Below are 13709 nucleotides of genomic sequence, written 5' to 3'. Positions count from 1 at the left end.
AGATGACCCAAGTGCTTGGGCCCCTGCGCCTGTGTGGGAGACCCAGAAGAAGCTCCTAGCTCCTGGCTTCGGATCGGCACAGTTCCGGCTGTTGCGGCCATCTGAGGAGTGAACCAGCGGATGGAAGACCTCTCTCTCTCTCTCTCTCTCTCTCTGCCTCTCCTTCTGTCTCTGTGTAACTCTGACTTTCAAATAAATAAACAAATAAATCTTTTAAAAAAAAAAAGCCAAATAGTATTCCAGTGTAAAAATACTCTATTTAAAAATCCATTCATCTGTTGATAGACATTAGCTTGATCTTATATTATGGCTACTATGAACAATGATACAATGAACATGAGCGTGCTGAAATCTCTTTGACATACTGATTTCATTTCTTTGTATATAGACCCAGTAGTGGGATTTCTAGGTCATGCCATAGTTCTCTTCTTATTTTTCCTGAGCAGCTTCCATACTGTTTTCCACAATGGTTGTACTAATTTACATTCCCACCAACAATATTCCCTTTCTCCACATCCTCTTAGCTTGCATCTTTTTGATAACAGCCCATGCTAACAAGTGGGAAGTGATACAACTTTGTGGTTTAAATGTGAATTTCTCCATTGACTTGTGGTAGTGTTTTTCATATTTTGGTTATTTGGATATCTTCTTTTGGGAAATGGCTATTGAGATCCTTTGCTTACTATTGAGATAGGATTATTTCTTTTCTTGTTTGAATTTTTTCTGGCTATTAACCCTTATCAGAAATATGATTTACAAATATTCCTCCCATTGCATAGGTTGCTTCTTCACTCTATGGATTGTTTCCCTTTGATTTATTTTGATGTAATTTCATTCATATATTTTCCCTTTTGTTGCCTGTGCTTTTGAGTTCATACAAAAACATAACTTGCCTGGTCAATGTCATGGAGTTTTCCTCTAGTTATAAAGTTTCAGGTCTATAATTAAGTCTTTACTGCACTTTGAGTTAATTTTTGTGTATGATGTGATATAGAATCTAGCTTCATTTTTTCACCATGTGGATATTCACTTGTCCCATTTTGTGTTTTTAATACTGAGTGAATTGTCCAAGTAATAAAGATGAGTCTATTTTTTTATTTTTTTTAAAGATTTATTTATGGCCGGCATCAAGCTCACTTGGCTAATCCTTCGCCTGCAGTGCTGGCACCCCAGGTTCTAGTCCCGGTTGGGGCGCCAGATTCTGTCCCAGTTGCTCCTCTTTCAGTCCAGCTCTCTGCTGTGGCCTGGGAAGGCAGTGGAAGGTAGCCCAAGTGCTTGGGCCCTGCACCCGCATGGGAGACCAGGAGGAAGCACCCAGCTCCTGGCTTCAGATGGGCACAGCGCACCAGCCATAGCGGCCATTTTGGGGGTGAACCAACGGAAAGGAAGACCTTTTTCTCTGTCTCTCTCTCTCTCACTGTCTAACTCTGCCTGTCAAAAAAATTTTATTTATTTATTTGAAAGTCAGAGTTACACAAAGAGAGGAGAGGCAGAGAGAGAAGTCTTCCATCCACTGGTTTACTCACCAATTGGCCACAACGGCTGGAGCTGTGCCCATCTGACGAAGCTAGGAGCCAGGAGCTTCTTCCAGGTCTCTCACGCAGGTGCAGGGGCCCAAGGACTTGGGCTGTCTTCCATTGCTTTCCCAGGCCATAGTATAGCACTGGATCAGAAGTGGAGAAGCTGGGACTTGAACCAGCACCCACATGGCATGCTGGCACTGCAGGTGGCACCCTTACCTGCTACACCACAGTGCCTGCCCCACTATTTGGCCTTTAAAAAAGAAGTGAATCCTGTCATTTGCAACATGGATGAAACTGGAAGACATATTGTTAAATGAAATAAGCCAGACCCAGAAAGACAAATACTACCTGAACTCACTCATATGTGGAATCTAAAATTGTACTATATTGTTTAAAATTGCTAAGAGAACAGAAATGAACTGAAATTGAAATTAGTCCAAGCGATCAATTTCAGTTCACAATTGACCACACTGATAGGTCTAAGAATCAAAGGGATCACACAAACAAGACTAGTGTCTGCTAATACTAGCTGATAGAATAAAAAAGGGAGAGAACAATCCATCATGGGAAGCGGGATACACAGCAGACTCATAGAATGGCAGATATCCTAAACAGCACTCTGGTCTCAGAATCAGCCCTTAAGGCATTCGGATATGGCTGAAGAGCCCATGAGAGTATTTTAGGCATGAAAGCCAAGACACCCTGGAAAAAAAAAAAAAAAAGACCTAAATGAAAGATGTCTGTGAGTGAGATCCCAGTGGAAAGAACGGGGCCATCTAAGAAGGAGGTACCTTTCTCTGAAGGGAGGAAAAAACTTCCACTTTGACTATGACCTTGTCTAAATAAAATCAAAGTCGGCGAACTCAAAAGGCCTCCATAGCCTTGGCAACTCATTATTAGAGCCTAGGGAGATTACTGACGCCATAAACAAGAGTGTCAAATTGTTAAGTCAACAACAGGAGTCACTGTGTACTTATTTCCCATGTGGGATCTGTCCTTAGTGTGTTGTCCAATGTGAAGTAATGCTATAACTAGTACTGAAACAATATTTTACACTTTGTCTTTCTGTGTGGGTGCAAACTGATGAAATCTTTACTTCATATATACTGAATTGATCTTCTGTATATAAAGAAAATTGAAAATGAATCTTGATGTGAATGGAATGGGAGAGGGAGTGGGAGATGGGAGGGGTGTGAGTGGGAGGGAAATTATGGGGGAGGAAGCCATTGTAATCCATTAACTGTACTTTGAAAATTTATAATTACTAAATAAAAAATTTTTTAAAAATTGCTAAGAGAGTTTGTAGTGAGATTTTAAGGGTTTTTCACCACTAAAAAAAAATTGTATGCTAAGTAATGCCTGGTAATTAGTTCAGTTTAGCTATTTCACAATGTTTACATATTTCAAAACAATTGTTATATGCAATAAACATGATTTTTATCAATTTCAAAAATAAACAAAAAGAAAGCATGAAGGGGCAGACATTTGAAGCAGCCATTAAACACTAATTGGGAAGCCCACATCATGGGAGGCAGCAGGTGATGGTTCAAGTACTTGGGTTCCTGCTGCCCATTGGGAAATTCAGATTACATTCCAGGCTCCTGGCTTCAGCCTGACCCAGCCCTTTCTGCTGCAGGCATTTGTGGAGTGAACCAGTGGCTAGAGGATTCATTCTCTCTCTCTCTCTCTCTCTCTCTCTTAAACTAAAATAAAGCAAATTTTTAAAAAGAGAGAGGGGCTGGCACTGTGGCATAGCAGGTAAAGCTGCCACCTGCAATGCTGGCATCCCTGTGGGTGCTGGTTCAAGGCCTGGCTGCTCCACTTTCGATTCAGTTCTCTGTTAATGTGCCTGGGAAGACAGTGGAGGATGGCCCAGGTACTTGGCCCTTGCACCCATGTGGGAAATCTGCAAGAAGATTCTGGCTTCAGATCATCCCAGCTCTATCCATTGTGGCCATTTGGAGTATGAATCAGCAGATGAAAGATATTCTCTCTCTCTCTCTCTCTCTCTCTAACTCTACCTTTCAAATAAATAAATATTTTTAAAAAGAGAGAGGGAGGAGGAAGAGAAAACCATGACAATAACATCCTTGTTAATAGATTACATAATATGCTGCCACGATTGCTCAACTGGGAAAAGAAAGTGTCCTCCCCACCCCCCCACTGCTTTCCCAACCATCTTTAGTTTCCAAAACGTGAGGCACTGCTATACTACATACAACAGAGAAATTATTTGAAAAAGAAAGCTTAAATTCTTGGTGGCCTCAATTTTTAATCTTTCCTAGCACCATAAAAAAAAAATCTCCAAAGAATTCAAGACTTCAACAAGTGTTCATTCTATTTAGTTTGCTAAGAAACTGTAAACTTTATACATGGTCAAACAATCCTTTTTTAACCATACACATGAAGTCTAAATTATCTTAAGTTTGATTTCATTGTTGAAGTACTCTATACAGAGATTCTGTATTGGTTTCCAGGATGCTAGAACCAGCATCATGTTTTCCAGTGCTCTCAATATTGGAGAAACAGCAATGCTGTGAATTGTCTCTAGTTCCTCCATAATAGCAATTTCATCTTTCCCAAGACCTCCCTCATTTCAAGAACTGCCACGTGGAATACCTCCATGGGAATTCGAGAAAATTCTAAGCTCTTCTGAAGGCAGGTTCACTGAAGTGTCCCTGACATAAATATATTCTCTGTCACTGAGCTGCTGAAATAATCATGGAGACTGAAGCACAAATGCCAAAAAGAAAACTTACTAAATATTGGCTAATGAGGGTCGACAATTTGCATATAAATACATGTGGTATGGACAATATGGTGAGAAAACTGAAAATGATTGGAAGCCCCTATGTGCCTACCATTGTAATGAGGTTTGAACTTATAATGAGAAGTCAGCATGTGTTCTTGTGTCTTCATTTGTAGTAATTTCCTTCAACTCTTTAAGCTTCACTTTGCTTACCAGTAAGATTGGAGCAAATATTCTCCCCTTGATTATCACGCTGGATTATTGTGAGCATCAGATCAATGAGTGAATTCAGGAAGTGTTTTTGGAAACTTAAATGTAAGGGAACACAATAAAAACAGTTACATTTGATGGTTCAGCCCCCATCTGAGATCTCCAAACATTCAGGACAGTGTTCTGTTCTTTGCTTTGCTCTTCCTCTGAGAATCTCAAGCTAGAAGCACACTTTTAAATGTAGCTCCGCCAGCTCCAAGACACAGATCCACTCTGTAAAAGATAAATTGAATCTTGTTCCTAAAAGTACACTGGGAGCTGCCAAGGGAGAAGACTTATCAAAGAAAGGACATCAAGATGTCACTCATTTTTCCCATCTGCACCTGTGATTGAGAAAAATGTTTTCTTTAATACAACTTGATATTTGAAAAGAAAATGACAAAATGAGGTCCCTTCCCTTCATCATTTACATTATGCCATAGGGGTACATATTTGATCTAAGACATTTTGATGTATACCAATTGGTAGAATGTGCCCAATGGTGAAAATAGTCACCTTTATTCCTAGGAAAGCCTGGTTATCCACATAAAATTCCCGTGTGGTGCTGCTCAAAGTGTTGCAATGGAGGACTAGATTAGAAAGCATACATGGACATAGCTTATATATTATGCTTTGAAATTTTAGTATTTCTTTTTTCTAAAAGATTTATTTATTTGAAAGTCAGAGTTACACAGAGAGACAGAAGGAGAGTCAGAGAGAGAGAAAGAGGTCTTGCATCCGCTGGTTCACTCCTCAAAGGGCCACAACAGCCAGAGCTGGGCCTGTCTGAAGCCAGGAGCCAGGAGCTTCTTCCAGGTCTCCCACATGGGTGCAGGGGCCTAAGGACTTGGGCCATCTTGTACTGCTTTCCCAGGCCATAGCAGACAGCTGGATCAGAAGTGGAGCAGCCAGGACTTGAACCAGCAACCATATGGCATGCTGGTACTGCTGACAGTGGCTTTACCCACTACGCCACAGCGCCGGCCCCTGAAATTTTACTATTTCTAAAACCACCACCTTAAAAGTCACTAGCATCTTTCATTTGGTCAGCTAAATAGACTCCCAAGTAGTCTCCTTCCATTCTCTCATACTCCCCTTAAATCTATTCTTCCAGAGGAAAACAGTTACTATTTTATAAAGGTGTGCATATATGTTCATAGCTATATATAGGCACATATGAATGTGTGTATTAGGATAGGAAATTCCCTTGCTCAAAAGTACTGGTGCCGCTAGGTGGAGGATTAGCCTATTGAGCCGCAGCGCCGGCACACCGGGTTCTAGTCCCGGTCGGGGCGCCGGATTCTGTCCCGGTTGCCCCTCTTCCAGGCCAGCTCTTTGCTGTGGCCCGGGAGTGCAGTGGAGGATGGCCCAAGTGCTTGGGCCCTGCACCCCATGGAGCCCAGGAGAAGCACCTGGCTCCTGCCTTCGGATCACCGTGGTGCGCTGGCCGCAGCGTGCCAGCCGTGGTGGCCATTGGAGGGTGTCTCTCTCTCTCACTATCCACTCTGCCTGTCAAAAAAAAAAAAAAAAAAAAAAAAGAGTACCTAGTAGTATCCTGTCATATTAAGAGTAAGATCTTTACCAAGGTTCACAATGTGGGCCTTGACCATTTCTCCAACTATATTTTCTATTCTCCCCTGCACACTAATCCCCCCACCCCCAGCTCACACTTCCCATACACTCTGGCCTCATTGCTGTTCCTTGGGAATAGGAAAAATGCACCTGTGCTTTCCTTTTGCTCTCCTCTTAATTGAAATATTCTCCTCTCCCCTGCATTGCTTGGTTCAATACTAGCCTTCATTCAGAACTCCGTTCCAGTGTCACCTCCTCAGAGGCACTACTCAAACATCCAACTGAACAGAATATCCTCGGGCTGGGTATTTTGGCACAGCTGTTAAGACACTGCTTGAAATGCCTGCATCCCATGTGAAAGACCTAGGTTCCACTCCTGGCTTTGCTTCCAATGGCAGCTTCTTGCTAATGCACATCCTGGAAGGCAGCAAATGATGACTCAAGTACTTGGGCTCTGCCACCAACATGGGAGACCAAGATTGAAATCCAGGTTCCTTGCTCCAGTCTGACACAGCCCCATCAGCTGCAGGAATTTGGGGAGTTAACCAGCAGATGGAAGATCTCTCTGTCTTCCAAATAAAAGGAAAGTAAATAAAATTTTTAATTAACATGCTTGGATACTCCTCCTTACTTTGTCTTATTTTCTTTTATCTCCCTCATCACTATCTGCAAATGTGTCACATATAGTTTTATCTCTCTATCACCTATGTCATCCACCAGAATAATATAAGTTTTAAAAATACAGGAACATTGTCTATTGTGTTTCAGACATTTTTCTAGGTACTGAATAGAGTGAACAAAATAGACAATTAGTATGTACTTTTAAAAAACAGAGGCAGCAGCATTTCAGATTGAAAAACATTTGAATTCACATCCTCATGTCTGTCTTCAATCCTGAATATCGGGTTATTTCAGTACAGGCTCTCAGAAAACCATACTTTTTTCTTTCAGATAACTTGGTCTATATGAATTTATTGGTAGATTCTGGTTGACTGTCTCCCCACTATAGCTACAAGCTCCACAAAAACCAATACCACATTTCTTCTTTATTTATTTTCATTTCCCCAGCTCCTCAAAATGTGCATCATATACCACAAATAACTGCTGATTGAAAGAAGGTGTGCACTGATGAATACTAGTAATTACTCAGTCATGGTCAACAGCTGAAACATTGCCCTCTACTATTTTTTAAAGATGTATTTATTTTTATTTAAAGGCAGGGAGAGAGAGAGAGAGAGAGAGAGATTTTCCATCTCTTCTATCTGGTGATTCACTTCCCAGATGGCTGCAACAGCCAGGGCTGGGTCAGGCTTAAGCCAGAAATCAGGAGCTTTTTCCAGGTCTCTCACATGAATAGTAGGGGCCCAAGCACTAGGGAAATCTTCCGCTGCTTTCCTGGGCCATTAACAGGGAGCTGGATTGGAAGTAGAGCTGCTGGGGCATGAATCCATACTCCATGGGATGTCAGCATTACAGGCAGCAGCTTTACCTGCACCAAAACACTGGCCCTGCTTTCCACTACTTGACAAGACAAAAAGCTTACCCATGAAACAAGTCCTGTTACTTAAAACAATCATTTATTTTTGTCATATAGCTTCTTCTGAAATCCAGGTGGCTTGGAAGCATGATAAGAAGAAGAGCAAAGAATGGCATTTAGACAGGTGTGGATCAAAACTTGAGTCCCTCTCCTAATAATTTATGTGTAGCTCTCAGACTAATCTTATGTAAATGGATATATCAATACCTATGAAACCAAGAAGGTTTGTGTATATATAAACCGAATATAAACTATGGCCTCTGTGGTCCCCTCTCTATGTTGTTCAGCCATAAAATTAAACTCAGGAAGTAAAAAGAAATGAATTCTGTATCTACATCTCTTAAAAATGTTTAAATCGGGGCAGTGTTTGACCTATGGGTTGGGGTGCCAGTTGAGACGCTTGCATCTCACACCGGAGCACCTGGGTTCAAGTCCCACTCCGGCTCCTGACTCCAGTTTCCCGCTGATGCCAACCCTGAGAGGCAGCAGTGAGGGCTCAAGTAACTGATTCCTGCCACCCATGTGGAAGACCTGGTTTGAGTTCCCAGCTCTAGGCTTGGCCCCAGCCCCAGCCCCACTGTTGTGGGCATTTAGAGAAAAAACCAGTGGATGGGAGCATTCTCATTCATTCTTTCTCTCTTCCCCTCCCCTCTCTTCCCTCTCCCCTCCCTCTCTCTCTCTCTCCCTCTCCCTCTCCCTCTCCCTCTCCCTCTCCCTCTCCCTCCTGTCTCTGTGTCTCTCTGTCTCTCAAAGTTTTTAAATGTTAAAAGAATTCAAATTTGTAACTCATAATCACTTCTCAAACTCCCTACCACTACTTCCTATTCTCAGTGGGACTCCAGGCCCACTGATGGGACTCTCCCAAACTCCCCAGACTCTGTAATTCTCTTTCCCTTTCCACTTTTATTTTACCTCTATAATATTCTACTTTATTTTGGTTTTAATTGTGCTCTGTCTCTGCTCTCTCTCCAAGCTCTCTCCCAAGCCCTTTCTCATACTTGCCAAACAAAATTTGAAAAGCCAAGAAATTTATTTATTTTGCATGAATGGTGGGAGAATAACATTTTTTAACTTTTATTTAATAAATATAAATTTTCCAAAGTACAACTTTTGCATTATAGCAGCTTTTCCCCCCATAACCTCCCTCCTACCTGCAACCATCCTATCTCCCACTCCCTCTCCCATCCCATTCTCCATAGAAATTTGGCTGGCACCACAGCTCAATAAGTTAATCCTCCACCTGCGCACCAACACACTGGGTTCTAATCCCAGTCGGAGCGCCGGATTCTGTCCCGGTCACTCCTCTTCCTGTCCAGCTCTCTGCTGTGGCCTGGGACTGCAGTGGAGGTTGGCCCAAGTCCTTGGGCCCTGCACCCACATGGGAGACCAGGAGAAGCACCTGGCTCCTGGCTTCGGATCAGCATGGTGTGCCAGCCACAGCGCGCTGGCCGCAGCAGCCATTGTAAGGAGAAGTATCCTTTCAAAATAAGGAGGAGTATCCTTTCTCTGTGTCTCTCTCACTGTCCACTCTACCTGTCAAAAAAAATTCATTTTCAATTATCTTTATATACAGAAGAATCAACTTAGTATATACAAAGTAAAGATTTCAACAGTTTGCATCCACACAGACACACAAAGTATAGAGTACTCTTTGAGTAGTAGTTTTACCATTAATTCACATAGTACAACACATTAAGGACAGAGATCCTACATGGGGAGCAGGTGCACAGTGACACCCATTGTTGATTTAACAGTTGACACTCTTGTTTATGACATCAGTAATCACCCGAGGCTCTTGTCATGAGCTGCCAAGGTTATGGAAGCCTCTTGAGTTCACCAACTCCAATCTTATTTAGACAAGGCCGTAGTCAAGGTGGAAGTTCTCTCCTCCCTTCAGAGAAAGGTACCTCCTTCTTTGATGGCCCATTCTTTCCACTGGGATCTCACTCGCAGAGATCTTTCATTTAGGCCTTTTTTTTTTTTTTTTTTTTTTTTTTTTTTTTTTTTTTTTTGCCAGAGTGTCTTGGCTTTCCATGCCTGAAATACTCTCCTGGGCTTTTTAGCTGGATTCGAATGCCTTAAGGGTTGATTCTGAGGCCAGAGTGCTGTTTAGGGCATTTGCCATTCTATGAGTCTGCTGTGTATCCTGCTTCCCATGTTGGATAATGGGAGAATAACCTTTAAAATGTACTAAATCTCACCACTCAAATTAAGGGCCAGGGAAGAGAGGTACCTGCTTAGATAACTGACCTAATAAACATTGGGGCTAGGATTAAAACTCAGGTTGATTCCAAGAACACACCAAGCATTCCTGGGAGACTCTGAAACCCCAAATCAGCCTAATAGGGTAATTTGAGACCACATCCCTATGAAGCAGGAAGAAGGAAATTTTAATCTGCTTATATCCTTCATACCACTTTTTGGAGGGATCTAAGTAAAGAAACAGGAGACTTACATATTTATATTTACCCCTTTCAACCGGTACCTCCCGAAAGAGAGCTCAGTGAGAGGATTTGATTTAGCTGCAATCAGCTTGTTGCCATGTTAGCTCTGTTTTAAAAAGGGCAAGCTATGTGTATGATCCAGCCTATTGCATGGTGTGCCAATTTGGTAAGGTTTATCATCTGTCTCTAAAAGCAGTGGGTCCCAGAAATGGCACAGAGCAATTTTCTGCTTTTATTTCCAAAGCACTTGAGAAAAAATCTGGGGGCAATTTTTTAGTCTGAGGCAATATTTTATAATGTTTTTATCTCTTAGAATTGCACTTAATTCTCTTCTTGACTCACTTTTAAAGCTGAAAGCAGAGTCGACCGTTCTATAACTCAGTTCCAACCAGGAGGAATAAAAGAAGGGGTCAGGAACTCAGCGAGGAACTCAGGGTAGGGGAACTTGGAAAGCAAGTCATCTCAATGACAAGGTGATTTCTAATGAAAAATAGAACCACCTCTGTCTCTTTATCCAGTGAAGATTTGCCTGAAAACACTTGACTAGTATGAGGTCAGTGACTCTGATTCTGGCATTTCTTTTATTTCGTCTTTGTCACAAATGCAAATATTTCTACCTATCTTTTTAAAGGCAGAAATTTATATAATGAAAGGATAGCAACCAATTTACTCAAGCTCTCAACCTGTAGAGATAATCCCTAATTCTTCATCACCCACAGTCTCACAAACACATTCTTAATTAGCATAAAGTGGCACACATTACTTAACTTGCTACCTTAACGTGATATGATGGAATAATCTTTCGTTTTGAAGATTTTATTTATGTATTTGAGAGGTAGAGTTACAGACAGTGAGAGGGAGAGACAGAGAGAAAGGCCTTCCTTTCGTTGGTTCACTCCCCAAATGGCTACAACAGCCAGAGCTGTGCCGATTCAAAGCCAGGAGTCAGGTGCTTCTTCCCAGCCTCCCACATGGATGCAGGGACCCAAGAACTTTGGCCATCCTCTGCTGCTTTCCCATGCCATAGCAGAGAGCTGGATTGGAAGAGGAGCAGCTGGGATTAGAACCAGCGCCCATATGGGATGGCGGCACGGCAGGAGGAGGATTAACCTACTGTGCCACAGCACTGGCCCTATGAAATAATCTTTCAAAGTCACTTAATTTTCTTTCTACTGTATATTCTTTTTAATTTTTTTTTACTTGACAGGTAGTTATAGACAGTGAGAGAGAGAGAGACAGAGAGAAAGGTCTTCCTTCCGTTGGTTCACTCCCCAAATGGCTGCTACAGCCGGTGCTGCGCCGATCCAAAACCAGGAGCCAGATGGTTCTCCCTGGTCTCCCATGCAGGTGCAGGGGCCCAAGCACCTGGGCTATCCTCCACTACCCTCCTGGGCCACAGCAGAGAGCTGGACTAGAAGAGGAGCAACCGGGACTAGAACCCAGTGCCCATATGGGATGCCGGCGCCACAGGCGGAGGATTAACCAAGTGAGCCATGGGGCTGGCCCCTCACTGTAATGGTTCCACAAACCTAGTAATTTATTTAGCCAGTCATTTGAGGTTGTTCATTTACTGTTGTTTATAAGTCATTCACACCTAAATGTGAAAATCCAAAGCCCTTGTAGCTTAATATTGAGAAGCTTAATAGATGTTCTCTCAGGATCTTGGAGATTTAAGGTTAACCCTTAACAACTAAAATTGACCTCTGGACTTTGAGCCCCACTTGAAGTTCCAAGTTGAGTCAACCGTTCCATTATCATTCACCCCTGATATAAACCCAAGCATCCCATGGACCCAAATGGTGCTGTGTTCCTATTGTCCGTCAGTGATGGAGTTCCAGGAACAATGTGGAGATTCTGGCTTAGTAACAGGGATATTGCATAAAAAGACAATTTCCTATATTGACTCCTGAGGTCACAAGTGACATATTAATGAGAGAAAAAAAGACATAATACTATGGGTGTCTGCTACTCACATGGGAGACCTGGGTTGCATTCCCACCTCCTGGCTTTGGCCATGACCCAGCCCCAGCTGTTGCAGGCATTTAGGGAACGAAGCAGCAGGTGTGAGAAAGTGTTTTCTCTCTCTACCTCTCGAATACCTTTTTAAAAGATTTTATTTATTTATTTGAAACATAGAGTTATAAACAAAGAGAGGGAGAGACAGAGAGAAAGGTCTTCCACCCACTGGTTCACTCCCCAAATGGCTGCAATGGCTGGAGCTGAGCCAATCCAAAGCCAGAAACCAGGAGCCTCCTTTGGGTCTCCCATTAGGAGTGCAGGGGCCCAAGCACTTGGGCCATCTTCCACTGCTTTCCCTGGCCATCACCAGAGACCTGGATCAGAAGAGGAGCAGCCAGGACACAAACCAGCACCCACATGGGATGCCAGCACTGCAGACTGAGGCTTAGCCTACTATGCCACAGTGCCGTCACCTCAAATAATTTTTTATCCAGTGAACTGAAGAGAAATTACATATATTTTTAGAACCAGTTTTCCTAAATCCCCATCTAGTGATCTTTTCTCTCAACTTTCTACCTGTTTCCAAAATGTTAAACTAGCTTTTATGAAAAACTTATTAACATTGAGCAAAAAAGCACCTTGCATATATAAGTATCACTCTATTTAATATAGTAATATTCTTTTTAAGCAGCCACTAGCACCACCTGAGAAAGACCATAAACTATCTCCAAGGTCTCCTAGACCTTGGTCAGTGAGGGAGCTGGATTTGTTCCATGGTCAGTGAGGGAGCTGGATTTGAATCCAAGCACTTTGTCTCTCAAATACTTTCTCACAGATTTGTGCTCTATCATCTCATTGACTATGCTAAAAGCAAAAGCACAGATGTTCTTCTGCAACACAATAAATAATGTTGTCTTTTTCTGGGAGGTATATTTTTAAAACAATTCCAAAAGAGATCTTACAGAAGATGCAAATCTTTATAAAATAGAAGGTATTTTAAGCAAAATGGAAAAACTCCTGTGTATGCTATAAGCAGTTTGGTGTATGAAGAAAAGATTTTGGCAGGAAAAACTTGGCTCGTTGTAAATGCAGAACTCAAGAGTTGCACCCAAAGACACTCAAGGTACAGGGAGGCAAGCATTCACAGGTATTGATCAATGAAACTACAGCTCTATTACACTTTGACCAGAAATGATCTATTTATAGCACACAAATAGATAGTGTCTTCTTGACTACTTTACATTCCCTTTTAAGAACTTTGAAAAAAAAAAAAAAGAACAGAAAATAGTGATTGCAAAGAGTCTAATTAACTTGACTGCTGTATGGCCTCTTAGGAATGACACTCCTGCGAGCCTCTTCAATAACCCCATGAAATTTGAAACATCGCTTGGTTCCACTACCTACAGGGAAATACAGTTCTCACCAGGAGTTACCTGCAGCTGATGCAGCTGACAAATGTTATCTAATCAAGTCTGTAAGCATCTCAGACAGGTGCACCTCTCCCCTAGCCTGGGAAATCACCCTGAATAATTCATTATGTAAAATGTTTCTCTAAGCCAATATACCTGAGGAAAAAAGTATCACATTGTGCCACTCTTTGCATGGAAAATGAGATATAGCTTTGGAATTCTCATAAGAATGTCACAAAATCCTCCTCCTCTTCTTCTTCTTCTTCT

At 42.0% G+C, this 13709-nt stretch overlaps 1 long non-coding RNA gene across 3 annotated transcripts in view; it reads right to left on the bottom strand.

The window, feature by feature from the left end:
* Positions 1-13709, bottom strand: part of LOC127491309 (uncharacterized) — a 188665-nt gene that overhangs the window by 43152 nt on the left and 131804 nt on the right. For 2 of the 3 annotated variants that reach the window (XR_011383874.1, XR_007919921.2), the window contains one exon: positions 3646-4755. The exons of the other annotated variant lie outside the window; for it this stretch is intronic. This is a non-coding gene — a long non-coding RNA (uncharacterized lncRNA). Of the gene's footprint in view, positions 1-3645; positions 4756-13709 lie in introns of those variants that run through there. 3 annotated transcript variants of the gene reach the window in all.

Source organism: Oryctolagus cuniculus, chromosome 18 (genome assembly GCF_964237555.1).
Source record: "Oryctolagus cuniculus chromosome 18, mOryCun1.1, whole genome shotgun sequence".
Lineage (NCBI taxonomy): Eukaryota > Metazoa > Chordata > Mammalia > Lagomorpha > Leporidae > Oryctolagus > Oryctolagus cuniculus.
This window is presented reverse-complemented; position numbering and strand designations above follow the sequence as displayed.